General features: G+C 34.1%; 1 protein-coding gene across 1 annotated transcript in view; it reads left to right on the top strand.

The window, feature by feature from the left end:
• LOC308194612 (uncharacterized protein) overlaps positions 1–18,320 on the top strand; it is a 975,354-nt gene that overhangs the window by 562,630 nt on the left and 394,404 nt on the right. The window contains exon 17 of the mRNA XM_080590727.1: positions 3,991–4,067. The gene's annotated coding sequence lies outside the window, so the exon portion shown is untranslated. The remainder of the gene's footprint in view (positions 1–3,990; positions 4,068–18,320) is intronic.

The following is an 18,320-nucleotide window of genomic DNA, read 5'->3' as shown; positions in this document are numbered from 1 at the left end:
TTGTTAGAAAGCATATCATAGTACTTGAGCTTTTCACAGACAAAGTAAGAAAGAAGTTTGATAAAAATGAGTAAGTTACGGATTTTTTTAATAAATGTGCATCTGTCAGTATTGTCTGTTACATATGTGCAGTAAAGAGTAATAAAGAGAAATACACAGACCACAAAATGTATTTTAGCAAATAATTTTCAGACTTACTCTTTACAGATGCAATATGAATTTTTCAGTTTTTTGCTTCTTTTTTTTTGAGTTTTTCATTCATTTTTTGATGTTTTTTTCTTCATTTTTTCTTCATTATTCATCACCCATTTCTTTCTCAAAGTTAGCATTGCTGTTCATTTTTAATGAGTGCACATACAAGTCAAGTAAATAGAATCCCCAGCAGATAAGGTTTTATCTAAAGTGCTGGCAAATCTGTATTACTTATATTAACTATTTACACTATAATTTATCTATAATAGATATATCTTGGTTTGGGGCAGGTGGTGGTTAGTTTTGGAGGTCAAGCAAGTTCAAGCTTTGCATTTTTAACATAGGCACAGAGGTCTGGTGGAACATTTTTGTATGCCAGTCCCCAGGTATCTATCCTTTCCAACCGTGTCTGTAATGGTCTGCAAAAACTGGCCACACAATCCCAGTAAAACTTATTATGATCACCTCTGCTCTGTGACTCATTAGAACAAGAACATGAAAGCTTCTGAATAGCTGATTAACAAGCTTCCAATATCTGCATATTAGTGGCCTATTTAAAATTATTCCTTTCCTTATATCAGTGTTTCTTGCATTTTTTCCTGTATCCCTTTGGATAATTTTTCCTTTTTGGCCTTTACTCAAACATGTTTAGAGATTCTAGAATGCTTACACTACATTATGTATTTATGATTATATGCGTTTGTGTATATATCAGTATGTGTTCGTTTATACACAGAAAATCTGATTCCAAAACACTTATTAATGAGAAGTAGATAAAATAATTCCTGGTCATATTCACGCATGATTTGAGGAATTGTTTTCATACTGTTGTGCTCTGAAAGAAGCCTGTCTATCAGTGTACATAATAACCTACTCGCCTTTTTTTTTTTTTCTTTTTTCAGAAGCAGTTTGCTTCTTATTTGCTTCAAGTTAGGATAACTCCAAAACAAAGAGCAGAAAATGAAGTAGCTGCTTGCATACAACTTCAAAAAATAATCATGGCAAAAACTTAAAAGTTTATTTTGCTAGTCCTTCTGTCTGTAGAAGATTGTTACCTGTGGTAGTTTGGAATTTTATAATTTACACAAGATTTTATGCATTCCCTAGGAGAGAATTTTGGTCTGTCCACAGTGCTAGATGAGGAGTCCTTTTATTGCGTTTTGCAGCTGAAAAAAATGTCATTGACAGTAGTCCTGAGCAACACTGAGGCTATATGTTCCTGTAGATAGGAGAGTTTGGCAGAGGCATTATATAGAAAGACTGAAGTTTGATTCTAAAACCAGAGAAGATGATGATAGAGATTTTTCTCTGTGACTCCAGTCGTCTATGACAGTAATCTTATCTCAGTGATGAAAGGAAAGAATTTTTTACAAAATGCAGGTGTAGCAAGAACCAACTTAAATGAAGCCCACAGCTATGTAGCATGAGGAATGGAGGGGATTAAAGAACTCTGTAGTCACAATTCCAGAGTCTACATTGACAACAGCAAATATTACACAAATTACTGCTTGTTTGGAACAGCTTGATATATATGTAGACCAACTTGCACAAAAGCCCAACCAAGATGAATATGTGCTTGGTAACTTTTGTGAAGGCTTAGTCTCCCTGAGTGTAAGCGATTGTTCCTTGAATGAGGGTGAGCAAGTCAAGAAGTCTGCAGGATCAGTGCCAAATTACAGATTTATTTTAGATCCTTAAAGTGTTTATGCACTTTCTAAGAAGAGCAAGTATATAGTGAGACATTTCTGTAAAAAAGTAAACATTTTTTTCTCATTTTTGTAACACTTGTATGCTTTACGCAGATATTTTATTACTAATGTATTTAATGACAGTAGGAGTACCTAAAAGTTCAAATATATATGGTACACATACAGCTCCAAACCTTACAGCTGCCTGTGTACAGCATCCTTTTGCATTTTCTTGGCAGATCCTTGATAGTAGTGTTCCAGTTTAGCAGTGTCAGGAACTCTCTTGCCCTAAAGTTGTTCTAGGAATTCTAGGAATTAGGGTTGGAAGGTGTATTGACTAAACAACAGTGGAGGTTACTGCTAAATGGAATTGGTGGGAGTGCTTCTGCTGTAATCAGTTTTCACTTTCATCATAGCCTTTCCTACCATTAAATGTGCCGTAAATATTCCAAATTAAATTTATTTTAGCTTTTTGTAGTTTAGACTTGAAAGTGAAATCCCAAATTAGGGAAGTTTTATATATATGTGTGTGTGTGTATGTGTTAGTGTCTCGTTAAAATGGATTTTTTTAGGAAGAGTTCATTTTTAGTGATATCTGGCTTATGTTTTTTTGTTAAGGACAGAAATCTAGATTAGCTGCGTTAGTAGATGAAGAGCCATCCAATAACAGCAATATTAAACTTCCAGACATCAGATTTTAAGATTATTTTACATCGATGCTATTTTACTAGTATATAGGAAACTCACTTCGTTAGCCAAAATATGGAACATCTCATTTACACATGATTGATTCCTTAATTAGTTGTAATGGACCGATGAGGAAACCAACTGTTTGAAAGTAATCCTCAGCATGAATCTCATTGTAGCTGTTGGTGTGGTTTTATCAGCGTGAGTTAGTACTGTGACTGAGTTGGGATTTTGTTTTGTTTTGTTTTGTTTTCAGAGAGAAAAGTGTGTAGTAGATGAAAATTTTCAAGTAGAACAATTTGATTTTTAAGTGGAATAGGTTTGGAGGTAAATTCATTACATTGAACTTAAATGTCATGTGAAAAAGTGAATTCAATCCTCCTGGAAATTAATGGATTCTGTTTGGAATAACAAATGTCTCTTTGTGTCACTTGTTTTCTTGCTTAAGTATTGTCTTTTGATTTTTCAAATATGTTGTGAGATAGGTTTATAACATAATGTAAGGTTAAAGATTCATTTTATATCATTTTAATGTTGCTAAAACCATTTTTAAATCCTGCTTTACTGAGGTTCCATAAGTGAATCATGGATTATTCTAGCTCTTGGAGTAGCCTGTACATATTGAATTATTCTGAAGTAAAGCCAAAGGCCCAGGTATACCATGAAGCTTGTGGAGTTTGTCCCCTTATATGTCGTGTTTATTAGGACCATTGCTCTGTCAATGCTAAATTATGTATTTTAGATTGGTTCACTATGTAGAAGTGTCTAACACATCTGAAAAATTTATACTTTGTTACACCGTTTGGAAAGGAGATTTGATTAGAGACTGAAAATGTCTGCAGATTTTGGCAGGGACTAGCTGAGGCAATTTTCTTCCATTAAACTAAGAACTAGGTAGAGAAAATACCAAAACAACCTCGGTGGCATGCTATTTTTTTTTTTAATGTTTGCTACCAAAAGCTTTACAAATGCTGGTTGGCATTACTCATGATTTGTCACTGTGTAGTTACATGGGGAAAAGATTTTTGGGAACAGTGCGTACAGCCACACTCTTCTAACCCAAGGAGAATTGAATTTGCAACACATAATATGAAAATACTTTAAGAGGATCATTGATTATTACTGGTGGCAAACAAATTGCGCTCTCCTGCTCTGGATCTTTCCTTCATGTTAGAATCTATTAACCCTTCCTTTGCCTCAGAAGTTAGGAATGTTCATTGCCTGGTTAAGATCATTTTGACTTTGGGATACACTACAGATAAGATTCACTTTGAAAATACATTTCATTTTAAAAAATAGCACAGTAATTAAAATTCATGAAATATGTAGATGTGCAGTGTATATATAAATACCTAATGTGCTTGTACATCTTTGAGACAATTCATTTGCTTTTTTTTGTCTTTTTTCTTTTTTTTTTTTCCAGTTCTGCAGTGGAATGCCAAACTTCATATCAGAACCCATCAGTACATTCGTTGTTAATCTCTTGCAATGTTAAAAGAGGTATTCAATTCCATAGATGATATCTGAATAAGTATTTCTCTGAGGAAAGCTTTTAGAATATTAATGGACTTCTATATTGAATTTTCAGGGAGAATACAATGTACTAATACAACAGTAGTTCCTGTAAAATCTTAAGAAAACGAGTTTGTACCAACAGGTACATATGCATGACTTTGGAAGTGACAAAACTAACATACAAGCACACAGTAAAATACTTCCCTTAAAGCATCTCAACTGAGTCAACAAATCACCTAGGCATATGTTTTAGTTTTAAACTTAATGCTAATTTTTAAGCCTGATGCCTAATAGTAATTCAGTGGAACTCAGCAGGACTACTCATGTATGAAAAGTCATGCATGTGGCAAAGTGTTTTGCTGTGTAAAAGACCCAAGTCCCTAGCAATACCAAATACCTAATGCTTCATATGAACTGTCTGGGAATATCTGCTGAATATTCACAGACAGTTAAAGATAATAGTAAGTCCAAATGATTGCTATTAGATGATGTTTGAAACACGTAGTATGAGACAGCAGTGAATGATAGCACAGAGGTGTCGATGCATTCTCAGCATGGCAGATCTCTGCACATTCACTGTAGCATTCCTCTGTGTTTGCTATGAGTTTTACAGATGCAAATCACCATCATACTTGGTGTGCAAGTGTCCACCAGTGATGCAGTATTCAAGTCTGACACGTACTCTGCTATTACATAGCAACAGTCCCCAGTATGTTGCCAAATTTGTTTTTCTAATATTATAATATTGATACAAATGAAAATTACAGGGTTGGCTACTCTTTATAATACCTAATGAAACAAAAATCTGCATGGATTTTTTTTCCAAGGCTTTTTCTTTATAATTATGTAATTACATTGTAGAAACACAGCATTTGTTATAGCATAATGACTATCATTGTGGTAAGGTGGTATTAGGTACCATAAAATTGAGCAAAACAGTTTTTGTTTAGATTACTATTGTAGAACAGTCATCTTGCTTTTTTCCAAATTACTGGTTACCTCCGTAACAGCATTGTTAAATATTATTGCCATTTTAAGATTAATTTTGCTGTTTTCACCTACTTTGTTATAATTACCAGTTCTTTATTAGTTTGTTCTATGTATTACTATTGCAAACACTTGATTTAAAGTTCTGTCTGATCTTTCTGTGGCACCACTCTCATTGTCCACATATGAAAACACTTTGACCATATGAAAATCGTAAATACGATAGCATATTTTAGAAGCCTTGCACTGATGATATCACATAATCAGCAGTAATGCTTTAAACTATGATATTATAACTCGCATACTTAACAATTTGAAAACCTGTATCCTCTACTTCTATTTTGCTGACCAAATGTCAGTTGAAGATCTTCATGTTGCAAATACAGTTTTTCATTTCATTAGAAGGCTTGTGCTAGCAAGGCTTCCAGTACACACACAAATTAGTTATAGAAAAAAGTGTAGGGGTGAGAGGGAGGCAATTTAAAAATTGCAAAATTAATCTGGGGCTGTTCTGCAGTATTTAGTGGCTGGTTTTGTAACCCCTTTGTAACCTTTTGAAGAAAGAAGACACTACAGTTCACTACCATCTTGAAGTTTAATAAAAGGGATCTTCGTTACTCTTGGAAGACTCCTTTGTCCTAACTTATTGTGGGGGAGATTTATAATTCAAATGAGTATCACTTGTGGTAGGTAATCTCATGAAAACTTGATTGTTGATTTTTTTGATAAGGATTTGCATAATTTCTTCTGGTATCAACTTGCCTCTACAAATAAACTCAACTGGGCTGCACATAGCAATGTTAGTGATTGATAGTATAACAAACTAACAGCAAACAGGTATTCAAAATGGTTTGCTAAACCCAGTCTTCACAAAGTAAGCTGAGTAGCTGATAAAACAAACTGTATTGGGAAATTCTGCTGGTGTGACTGTTTTTGGTCAGGAATCACGAGAAGTATGTGGCGCATACTTCTCCACTCCTACAGCGAGGGAATGGAGTAGTATTCTGCACAATTTTCTGCCACTGGGGGAAAAGAAGATGGGGTCATCCCTGAAATGTGCCATTGGTGAATGCAGTCGATTGTTTTCCCGTTTTTCACAATACGAGATCAGTAGGATTAAGTAGGGCAACTGCACGGCTCCCTTAAAGTGGAGTGAAAGTAACCAGTCTGAGAAAATTGCTAATAGCAAATAGAGCAGCTGGGCAGCTTAAAGACCACCCCTTCTTTCAGTCTGTTCTCTGAGCTTCCAGTCTTCTCTGTTGTACCTCTGACAAGAACAAAGTCATTAAATATAAGTATGCCCTTTAAATAACTATGAAGATAAAAGCAGCTTACTTCTCTGCTGTTGCAAACACTCACAGCTAAGCTGCAAAGAAGTCATTGGTTTACTTGGAAAGTACTTCCTGATGGAAAATTAGCCAGGAGATGTTGAAAGGAAGAAAGCTGCTGCTTCCCTGACATCTACAGAAGCTTAGACTCAGCTTTTTGAAATAATTTTAAAATGGTAGGCAAGAATAAAACTGGATGTATGTATAGTCTCCTCTTCCACTGATGAATAGTAGTAGCAGACTTCTGCTATGAGTAAAGGAAATAAGATCTGTACCATGCAGTCTTAGATATTTATGCAGCTAACTGGTCTGATAGGTCGCTCCAGGTATTCTGTGTTTGGTCTTACTATGGCTTTTCATTAGACTTCAGACTGCATTTTAAAAAAAAGAGTTGGGGGGAGAGAATTGTGAATGATAGCACATTCCAGCTGAAACACAGCAAAACAAATCGAGTGCAGCAATTGTTCCTTTCCTATTGGGAAAAGATTATTTGATTGTTTTCATACAGTATAAATTTCAGATTTACATACTATATAGTATAAATTCTAAATGTACATGTATTGCATTTCTTTCTCAAGTGAAACCATCGTTCACAGCTGAAGCCACACACTAACCCCTAGTAAAGCTGTAGGGAATTAACCCTACCATTACAGTAGTGTGCGTCGTCAGAACTAGGGAGAGGGAAAGGGGAGTGGAGAGAGCAGTGACAAAACTGTTTTCCAATTCTTCACTGTTACGTAGGTTATATTTAATGTAAAAGGGTGATATTGGAGTCACCGCTTTGTGTAAATGGTATATTTCATGAGGTAAACCAGTTTTCTCCAAGTCACAGCATTTGTTTCACTTAAAAAAAAACTTTTTCTGTGAATCAGTTTAGATGCAGTAATTGTGTGTTAATGGTGCCTAAAGGACGTTTGTTGAGTTGTGATCATTTTATTCCTTTCTTTATTAACAATATTTTCCCCAAATCCTCCTTCTGTTTTCAGAAGACAAAGATGTTACTTATAGTAGTAAATTGCTCTAAAGGAATTTTTCCTAGTAGTAAAATCTGAACAATTAACTTCTTCATTGCTGTATACCACATCAGATTTCTGTTGGCATTGCAGGAAATAAAACAATCAGCTATTCAAAGAAATACTGGTATTCGCTGAAGCAACAGTTAGTAGGAAATGAGGGTGTATTGTTTTGTACCTTAGTCATTGTAAATGGATCTTTTGTACAGTATATGCAAATGGACATTAAAAAAAATCAGTCTGTTCAAACTCTTAATTTTTTTTTACATACAAACAAAAGAATGGCATTGAATTCAGTTCAGTCAAATCACCCTCTAGTCTGATGTCCTGTCTCTAATAGTGGCCAGTCAAAAGTGCCTTGGAAAAATAAGAACAGATCAAGCATAAAATGAAACTTTCTGGCATGTGGCAGTCCACAGCTCAGGGATTTCCCAAGCTGAAGGTTATATTCTGAAGGCTTTATCCCATGAATTTCTGATAGGCTTTCAAACCTCTGTACACTTTGGATTTCTGTAACAAACAGCCACAGTGATTTTTCTCAGTTTAACTGTGACCTGTTTGCACAAGCACATCTTTATGTATTTTCCTTCTTTTTGACTTATATTTGTTAGTTTTATCTGAAAAAAACAGTGAATACCACTATTGATTTCCCAGATTTCTGTTACACTCCATCTCAGGTACCATTCTTCTAGGCAGACGGGCCCTAACGTATCGAGTTGGTCCTCCTGCAGGACTTCTATTACCTCCTCAGTGATCTGTTGATGATTCTGTATTTTTTCTACTTTTTCCTGTTAAGGATTATAACAAATTGTAAAACTTAGTGAGGAGATTTACTTTTAAATTGTGCAGCTACTGTCTATTGAAGTCTTTGTTACAAGGGTCATTTTCAGCAGATTATAAAATCTCTAGTCATAGTACAAAAGGTTTTAGTGCAACCAAGTAAGTGCAGATGATAATTTGACACACTGATTAAGGAAAGCTTTATTTGTAATGGTCCCTGAATAATGTGGTGATAGATACCATGATACAGTGAAGATTCTTGTTATATGCAGTAGGATTTAGGCCACAGATCCTGAAATTAAGATTGTTGGGGGAATTCAGTCTTTTATTTTCACAAGCGAAAAGATCTTGTATTGTGGATGAAAAAAATAAACAGCTATCTTTGTGATGAGATGTAAATAGTCCAGTTCTGAAGGTTTTGAAAGCTTTTTAATTACCTTTTCAATTTTGGAGTTGGAAATTCTTCAGCTAGTAAACAGTTTAGCTAACAGTTCATAGCTAATAAACAGTTTCCAGAAGGAGCAGAATCTCTTCCTATAAAGTGTAAAATCACAATAGGAAATTAAGTTTTTATTGCAATCAGGTAGACACTGATTTTGAGAGGCATCTCAGATATCTACCTTTGAAAAGTTTCATATACCCAATGATCCGGAACAGTGCGGTGTGGGTACATTTTGGGGAATTATTCTGCACATCTGAATCTTAATATTATTTCTGTTTTACAACTTTACACATTCCCAGAGAGAAGATGTTTTACATCAGGAGCAAAAATGTTTCTTGGTGGTTTGAAAACTGCAGAACTTTTGCTGTTAAAGTGAGAAAGTTCCCCAGAGCTTTGACTGTAGATCAAAATTCTGTGATAATAATCAAGAAAGTTATAGTATATTGAATATGCTGATTTTAAATGCTGATTTGAATTTGCACAAATAGTAAGATTAGTTTTGGGGTTAGAAGGGATGGTCTAAATCCTTTTTATTAGAATTCTTGAATGAAATAAAAATTATCAGTATGTAGTCACTAACAAAATGAAAATATACCTTTATGGTAGTAGCTCCAAATGAAAATTTTATGTGAATACAAAAAAGGAAAGAAGTAATCTCACTGAAAAGCACAAGTACATCATAGATGTATCCTAAACCTCTGAATGCATCTGTACTTCTTGGAGGGGGGGGGGAGGGGGGAAAAAGAAAAGAAAAGTATAAGAAAGATTATCTACTGTTTCTGCTGAATTTCTCCTGTAAAATAGATATGATTTAAATGTTCATAGCTTAGTAAATATCTAGGCATGTAGTTGAATGATACAATAATTCTACCTTTAAAAATATTAAGCAATTAAACTTTAGTAAATTCTTGATTTTTTTTCAAATATGTTGATAAAATGCATTAGTACTTTTTCTACAGGAAAAAAAAAACTTTAATAATTTGTGTTAAATACTACTTAATCACTTCCCATTTTCAGACCTTTTTTTTTTTTTTTAAAAAAAAAAGAGTCTTGGGTTACACTTCAATTTCTACTACAGCTTTTGTAATTGCATTGATTAAAACATGGCTCTACCATGACATCTGTTTCCTTTTCTGGAAAAAGAGAACACTTTTTAAAATGCAATGTTAGAAAGTTGTCTTTTCTTAATAGAAATTTAATTTAAATATCTTTATTAGCAGTAGATATCTGAAGGTGAAAACCAGACACCAGTGGCAATAATTCCAGTACGCATCAGGAACCACTCTTTCAAACTTTATTTTTGAACAGTGAAAGGTGTTTTTAATAGAAATTGGAAGGAGTCTATTCAATGGCTGGAACTTCTTTTAGCCTTCTGTAAAGGCAGAGTTACGTGCAGGAAACAGTCTGAAAGAAAAAGAATTAAACAATCTTTAAATCTCAAAGAACACTCAAGACTACAAATAGCAAATCCTGTATTAAAATAAATGTATTCAGATTAATTTCAGATTAATAAGGGAAGTCATGACATGCTTTCTCTCTTTTTTTTTCTTTCCTGTATTAAGTTGGATTAATTTTATTTTTATTATTTTTTTTTTTTACATAAGCTATTCACTGATCCAAGAACTGTTCAAAGCCCTGGATGAAGCTTCAAGAAACATATAGCCCTCATTTCAGATATTGTATAGTATTAGAAAGTATTCATGCTTCAAAGTTGTGCCACAGACTTTAATTTTTGTTCCTCAATCTATAACCTACTCACGTTCACTGGCTGTCTTGCAGGGCCTTAAACCTTTCTGTGATTTATCAGTTGTAAAGGTTCCTTCTGAGGGTATTCTATGTTCTTAACCAGTGAGGAATTACTTTCTAAATGCTGTCTATAATGCATATTTATTGAGACTTGTGTTTTTCCAACAGTAGTTTTTAATAAGGTAGTTTTCTTCAAAACACAGCTTTAATTACAGGTTTACACTAAAATAGTTATACCAGTTTTCTTAGTTATAACTTTAAAAAGTTAGACCAGTTGTCATAGCACTAGGCAGTTTGTGGACATCCTGAACAGCAAAGTAGAGATGTCACCTTTGTCCTCTCCTAGGTAATTCATCCAGGGCATCCATCAGTAGTCAATAGACTGATACCTATTGCAGTATTAGGATGGATGTTTTTTAAAGTGATTTGTTTCTCTCACTCTTGGCTTATATCATATATGTAAACAAACTCAAAAAATTTTAGCTGCGAAATCAGAAATATGGTAGGATTCAGAAAGATTATTTTTTGCTTTTGCCTTCAACAAAAAGGTGATTTATTTTTTACTTGTAGCATATACAGGAAGCAAGCAAAGGACATCCAGCATTCAGTTGAAAGAATGTCCTAAATAGTTAAATCATATCTACTTCAGCATAATTGTGTATAAGCGTGGAAATGATAAAATGTATTTTATTTCAATAAATATATTAGATTATGTTTGGTGCTGTTAATGTCACTTCTTTCACCAAGAACAACAACATGGTTAGCCTTGAGTCTAGCAGAAATCAGTCAATAGTTCTGATGAGAAACAAGAAACATAAAAATTTTGTTAGTAACTGTTGGTAGTTATATAGTTGGTAGTTTATGGTACAATTCTGTATGTTTAATTACCTCCAAACACTTTACCATCTAAAGTCATGTAGAACTTTTATAGTATTTTTAATGGTAGACATAGGTAGCCTTTTGTAGCTTAAGACATCTTTTTCATGGGGTGGGAATATCTCACTTGGAACTGTTCCTTCTCAGTCTATTGCTGTCAGTAACCTAGAGAAAATTAGTTTTTTTGTTTGTCTGTTTTTAATAAAAAAAGGTAAACAGGAACCGTGAGTGAGAATGGAAGTCTTGGGACATTTATCCTGAAATCAATTACAATGATGACTCAGAATATACATATTTCTTGTTAGCAAAATGAAGAGAAAATCCTGCATTTTGGTTCTGTTCTGCATTTCTGAAGAGAAAATCCATGGCAAACTTCATAGTTGGATCAGTTTCACCTTAATATTATGAAAGTAGTGAAGCCACTCTCAACTTTCACCTTCCAGGTCAGGCTCTTGCCTTAGGACTTCTTATATAAAAAGAAAAGTTATTCTTTTATTTGATAAACTGCTTAAACAGCTACTGCTATGGCGAATTTTTAATAATTTCTACCATAGCTGTGTTTGCAACTAGAACTACTTAAATTATTAGAAGAGTTACAGAAGATGTGGTGTTTCTTATGAGAAATAGTTTTAAAATTTTCAAGTCAGTTGCAATCCTAATAAGAATTTTTAAAGACCAATTGAATTATGAAAGTCAGTAATACTTTGTAAGTCATCTAAGAGACTTAAGAATATCCCATTAACCATGGTATGCAACTCTCTCCTAACACTTCTTTTCTTCTTTTTTTTCCAGAACTGCAAAAATTTAAATATTGAGATAATGTGTTTTGCCTTTATTTTTCTCTGTGCAAAATTGCAGAAGGCCCCTTGATTCTGCTTTTCCCTCACACAAGAATCCTTTATATCATGAAACGTCGTTGTTAGGCTCTGCACAATTTCTACTCCTTTGCAATTTTCAGTCAGAATTATCCTGCAAAACTGTTTGGTTGCTGTTCAGAAATTGAGATTGTTATGTGGTTATAATTAAATCACAACCTCAGATTGTGTGTTTTCAGTAGGAAGGAAGAAAGAATTTGCATTCTTGTTTGGAAAAAAAGGTTCCACTGGGAAGAGAAGCTCAGGATGTGTATTGGCTATTTTTCTTTCTCTTTGTACATAGGTTGATTTCTCCCAGTTTCTCAAGTATAGATTAAAAAAAAACCTGCATTTATGTTGAGGTATTTTTCACATTTTTCTGGAAGTGTCAGTGCCTTTGGGATGATAGTATTGCTTCAGATAGAACATACTTCAGTGTTTGAGTAGAAGGTGGATTTCAGTGACTGGATGACACACTTGTTTGGTGTTCCCTTTGATAGAAATTTACAAAGTCTTTGTTTTTCACCCCAGTGATGTGAATTGCAGTGTTAGGTTGTCTGGTTGCCTCTGTATCAACATACTACTTGCTGTACTTTCTAATTTCTCTACATTTGTTGCATCAAGTATTCAAATGAAAGAAAAAGATGAAAAATTGAATAAGAAATTCCTTTATGAGATGTGAGATGTGTTGGAGCCTGCCTCCTAAGTAAAGTTCCTTCTATGTTCCTTTCCAGTTTCCTTCGAATACCGAGTTCAATTCTAGACTTTTTTTTTTTCCTTCTTCTCTTTTTAAGTCCAGGCAGTGATTTTACACCTGTTTGTTGTGGTCATTGAGTTGTAACATTCACAGTGTTCATTTTGGTTAGGTGGTGTTTCACACACCAAGGAAGCAGTTTCATACACTGCCTGCACTGTATAATGCTGCTTCTCCTATGGCTCTTTGGGGAGCATGCTCAGTCATTATATCTCTATATATTAAATAATAGAGTTGCAGAGATTATTGAAGAAGTGGAATTAGGTCCTCTAGCCATCTCTATCTTCATACCCAGTGTAGCAGTGGGAATAAACTTTACTGGTCATCAGTGCTCTTTACCCCTTTCAGGAATACGCTCAGTCCTGTTCGCAGTAATGCCTCAAAACAATGGTAGTGGTTTTTATCTTCAGTACAGATAAGACTGGGTCACTTCCTCTTCTGTGTTCTTTCCTGTTTCTAGTACAGCTATGAGATGTCTAATGATTTCTAATTCTGTTGAATTACATATATGTTTTTTTTATTTGTGTGCCGTGGGTTATCCCTGACCTTAAATCATGCAAAGGTAAGGTTAGAAGAGGAAGAGACCTGAGTGATGTATGAGGTTTGTGTGCAGTGTAATGACACGTGCTAGAAATGACAGCATGCAGATGATGTCAGGCATGACATGGGTGTACCTGGTTTATTAAAGCAATCCAGATGTTCTGAAATACTTTGTTTCTGGTTTTCAAAGGAGACGGACCATTAATGAAACTAATGAAATTTTAAGCCAGAGGAATAGCGGTTGTGGTTGAGATGCTATGACATAACTAAATTGTAGTACACATTGTCAGATGATGTTATGGAGGCCAAAACCATAACTGGGCTCAAAAGGGGATTAGTCTAATTCATGTTTCAGGAATTTGTGTGCTGGGGGTTGGCAGAAGCTTGAAAGACGCACCAGAGAAGAATTACTGTACATACATTTTTATATACATCAGATAATATCTGCTGTCAGAGGCAAACTGGAAACAGGACGAGCTGAGACTCAATTCAATCTTGTTTGTGTCTGCTTGAAGAGGATGTGTAAAAAACAGCATAAAAATGGACTTCTATGAGACCAGGGAAGTATTCACATACTATTGTGACAGTTGATGTAGTAATGTGGACCCCAAAATGGAGGTGAAATGTCTAAAAACCCTTCAGATTAGTTCAACTTGAGCATTTCTTCCAATCGCAACTAAAAAGACATAGTAGAGGGAAATAGTCCTTGTTTCTTAGGTATTCATTGCAGTAATACTATAGTGTTAAAATACTAAAATTGTTACAGCATAGTCATGCAGATTTTCCTGATGCACAAGTGGGTATTAAAAATGGTGGATATATGTGCTATTTTGAATTGAATAGCCAGATAAACAAATGCATTTCTTTGAGTTATGACACAGTAAGATATCAAATCAGAGAGGTTAAGACTAACAAAGAATCCTGTTGAAATTTAGCAAACCTTTTGTGTTCACTGGGGGTGTGTGTGTGTGTGTATGTGTACTGTTTTTCACATGAAATATCCTGACTGACTGAAAACTACTTAATGCAAAATATATCTGTCTTTCAGCTACTTCATTCAGTAGTGGAAAAGGCATTACTATTCCACCCACAAAACTAGGACTTGACTGTGTTTTCTGCATCCTCCAAAATATGTGAGAACATTAGCTGCAGATTTCCTGGCACACATTTGTTTCCTCTGTTAGCTCCATGCACTGACAATAATCATGTTCACACATTTTCAGTACTAGGAACCTCTTAGATTTTTGAGATGTAAAGAAGTTTAGAAGGGCTACTGTATTGTGTGTGTGGTTTGATGTGTCTCTAAAGCATGTTACTAGATAATCATTTTTAAAATCCAGAATAATTTGTTTGAAAATTGTTGGAGAAAAGGGTAAAATTGGACTTTTTTTTCTTATTTTTCTGACACTGTTGAATGAGGTGGTCATTAAAATAAGAAACATAGTGATCTATTTAACATAATAGTAAATGAAACTGTAAATTTAACATGATTATGATCAGTGTTTTAAAGGCATATGCCTAAACTTTCAGTCAATGAAAAACACCATGGGCATAATTCTGCTAAGTATGATGCAAATTCTTACATAGTATTTGCTTTTGACCATAACCAAGTGTCAGGAAAGAAAAATAGTGTGATGTTGTCTCCAGACAGCTACAAAATAGTAGCACGATAAGAAGGAACCCTCCTCGGCCCTGCCTATAGCAGGAGGGGTTGGAACTAGATGATCTTTGAGTTCCCTTCCAATCCGAGCAATTCTATGGTTCCTCTGTGTAGAGGAGGCTGTCTTGTCAAAGGTGGAGAAAAATATTCCCTTCTTAGCATTATATGTTGATAAGGATCAAATGGTTTTAATTGTCAATAATATCTTCATTAATTCACCAAGCAGAATGAAGAATTTCTGCTAGCCACACATGGGGACTTGTGCAGCATTGTATTGTTAATATATTGGATATTGAGCTTGTAGCTGGGGCAGTAAACCTGTGCGTTTGTTTCACATAGTGTTATGTATAAGCTATTTGAGCTTGTACTTTCATCAAATACCTTGGGAAACTTAACTGGTTCAGACTGACAAAAAATATGTAAGCTTATGTGTAGTGTCTATTTGTTTCCATTTCTTTGCTTTTCAGCCTGTATTTTTCAATAGATCTTAAATTTTCTGTACTTTGTCCCTCTGGAATTCATTAACTCTAGTTCTAAAGTATAAAGGGGACAATTTAGATGTAGCATTGTTTGTGTTACTCATTTTGATCTGAGATGTCCAATCAACACCTGCAGACTCTATGTATTAGTTTACTCTGCATGCTGTCTAGGAAGTGTAGTCTAATGATGTTTTTGATAGAGTAAACATTTGCAAACAAGGGTTCTATTGTATATATTTTCAGTGTTGTATGAACAAAGCAAATGAATCACCTTGACACCTATTTTCTTTTGAATTAGCATGTTCTGAATTTTATTTAATTCCATTTCACTTTTTATTTAGACAATTGCTGCTCGGAATGTTAGAGCTATATATATGTTTATAGGTTACGTGGATTATTTTTCCTGGTATTTCTGCTTTGAAGTATGTTTATCAAAAAAATTTCATCTTAACATTTAGTGGTGTCATTGTCCCTATAAATGTAAGCAATGATATATGTGTCTTGTACATAGCAAAGATTATAAGTGCTCAACAAGAGTGTTACAAATTTTGTAACAAAAATATTACCAAAAAAAAGTAACCGTTTTGTTAGATGAAACCTTTTCAAACTTCTTTCATTACTTGAAGACATAACATTGTCTTTACAGATCTTTTGAAGTTAGGGTTTTTTTAGATGGTTACAAAAAATGTTCCAATATTTGAAAAGATCAACTAAAAGAGATGGCTGGGCATAGAACTTCAGGGCAAACCCCAAGAGGGTTTTGATCCACGGTCCCTTAACGTGCTGTACATTTGTGTTTTCATTCATAGCAGTGCCTTCAAATACTTGCCAAGTTTAAAAAATATATATCTTTGTTTTATTTCACACTAAAGGTCTCATTCAGAGAAGCACTGTAAAACAGTACATCCCCTTTATGTTGCTCTTCTTGGGAGTCAAGGAATAGTATGGCCTAATGAGGTACTGCATTGGTTATCAATGGGATTTTGTGATGGACTTCAATAGCTTTACATCAGAAGCAAACTTAAAAGACTTATAAGGAAAAAAAAAATAAATGAAGAGTTAGTGCCCCATGACACCATTTTTTTCTCAAGAGAAAGTTCAATAATAATACAAAATAAAAAATACAGATTAATGGAAGTAAGTTCTTGATGAGATGCTGTGTTTGTTCTGATTCATTTACGATTACTGAATAAATTAAATATATAGGTATTTTTCTAATTCTTCAGAGCTAACAAGTATTTTTAACAAATTTCAAAATAATTTATTCTAAATAGCATGTAAGTGACAATCTTCAAAAGAGCTAAGGAAAACAGTAACATTTATAAAAGACAATGGTATTCATAATGTTTTACACCTCTTGAAATGTGAATGTGCTATATTGTGAGATATATAAATATATATATCATCAAAAGTGATTACCTGAAATATATATTCCCCATAACATTTTTTTAAATGTCATGTTGTCATTTGTGCCTGTTTGTCACAGAATCTTCTGATTTAAATGCAGTGCGTCTAGTACTGTAGTAGGAATATATTTTTTCTGCTTTTGATAAGTCTTTAATTCTGTGTATCCTTAGGTGACATATCAATTTAAGACTGAGCTTAGTCCAATAGTTCAAATTCAACTATTATCCTTCCTTTTAAAATTAGCAAATAATCATGTACAGGAAGAAGTATTGAGTACGAAGAAACCATCAATAAAGTTCCTCTTTCTTATGAACAAAATAGGACTTAGTCACTCATAGCTGTTAGACCTAATATTTTGTGAAGGCTTACATTGTTAAACATATATTGAGGCAGTCTGGTTTACAATGAAATGCCTGAAACAATGTAATGTATAATGAGATTTGTTAATGTATAATTTTTCACCATGTTGCTGTCGCCTCTCGCCTGGAACTTTTAAAGTCTGTCTTTTGAATTATTGTGCTAAAAAAAAAAAAATGTAATGGCACTCCATTTTGTAATTTTTTCATCTCTTTCTCCACTGAATAATGTGCAAATAAAGGAAATAGGACAATATAACATATAATATAACCTTATAATATAATAAGGTTACTCAGATATTTTGTGGGCTATAAGATAGAGCTTGTTTACGGAAGAAACCAGAAACGGGAATTGAAAACTTTTCATTGGGTTATATTCTGTTTTAGAGGTCATGAAAAATTGGAATTTGGGAGTATGTCATTTGAGCCACATCTTGTGTTAAACTGTGTTCAAATGAGCCATTGTGTATCTGCAGATAGAGTTGTAATAAAGCTACAGAGGGGCTCAGTAAAAAATGTTCTTACGTTCTGTTAGGATACCAGCAGGACTGTCATTGCAGTTTAGCTATAGGAAAAATTGAGGTATAGCATAAACACATGAAAAACTTCCAGTAACTGAGAGGAGATCAAAGCTCTGTCTTGCACAATATTGTTTTTGATCTGTTATGAATATCTAGGGAATAATACAAAAACAGGGCAAATATATATTGATAGCTCCCAGCCGAATTCCACATAGTGAATCCTCTTCCAAATCCACTGCCATCTGCTTTACATGTATAGGTCTAGTTCATTCACGGCTTAATTACTTGTGTGAGAAGGTATAACTCCTTTGTTGTTTTGAACCTCTTATAACCTCGTTTAATTTAATAGCCTCTAATCTCTGTATTAGAAGTGATAGTGAATTAATTGTTGCCAAGTGACTTTTTCCATACCCCATATGAATTTCTAGATGTCTGTCAAGCAGATTCCAGCCTTAGATTTTCCAGGCTGACGAGTTCTAGCAAACCAATCTGCCT

This window comes from Anser brachyrhynchus (genome assembly GCF_964034855.1).
Source record: "Anser brachyrhynchus genome assembly, chromosome: 4".
NCBI classification, from domain to species: Eukaryota; Metazoa; Chordata; class Aves; order Anseriformes; family Anatidae; genus Anser; species Anser brachyrhynchus.
The sequence above is the reverse complement of the archived record's forward strand: the minus strand, read 5'-3'. Positions and strand labels throughout refer to the sequence as shown.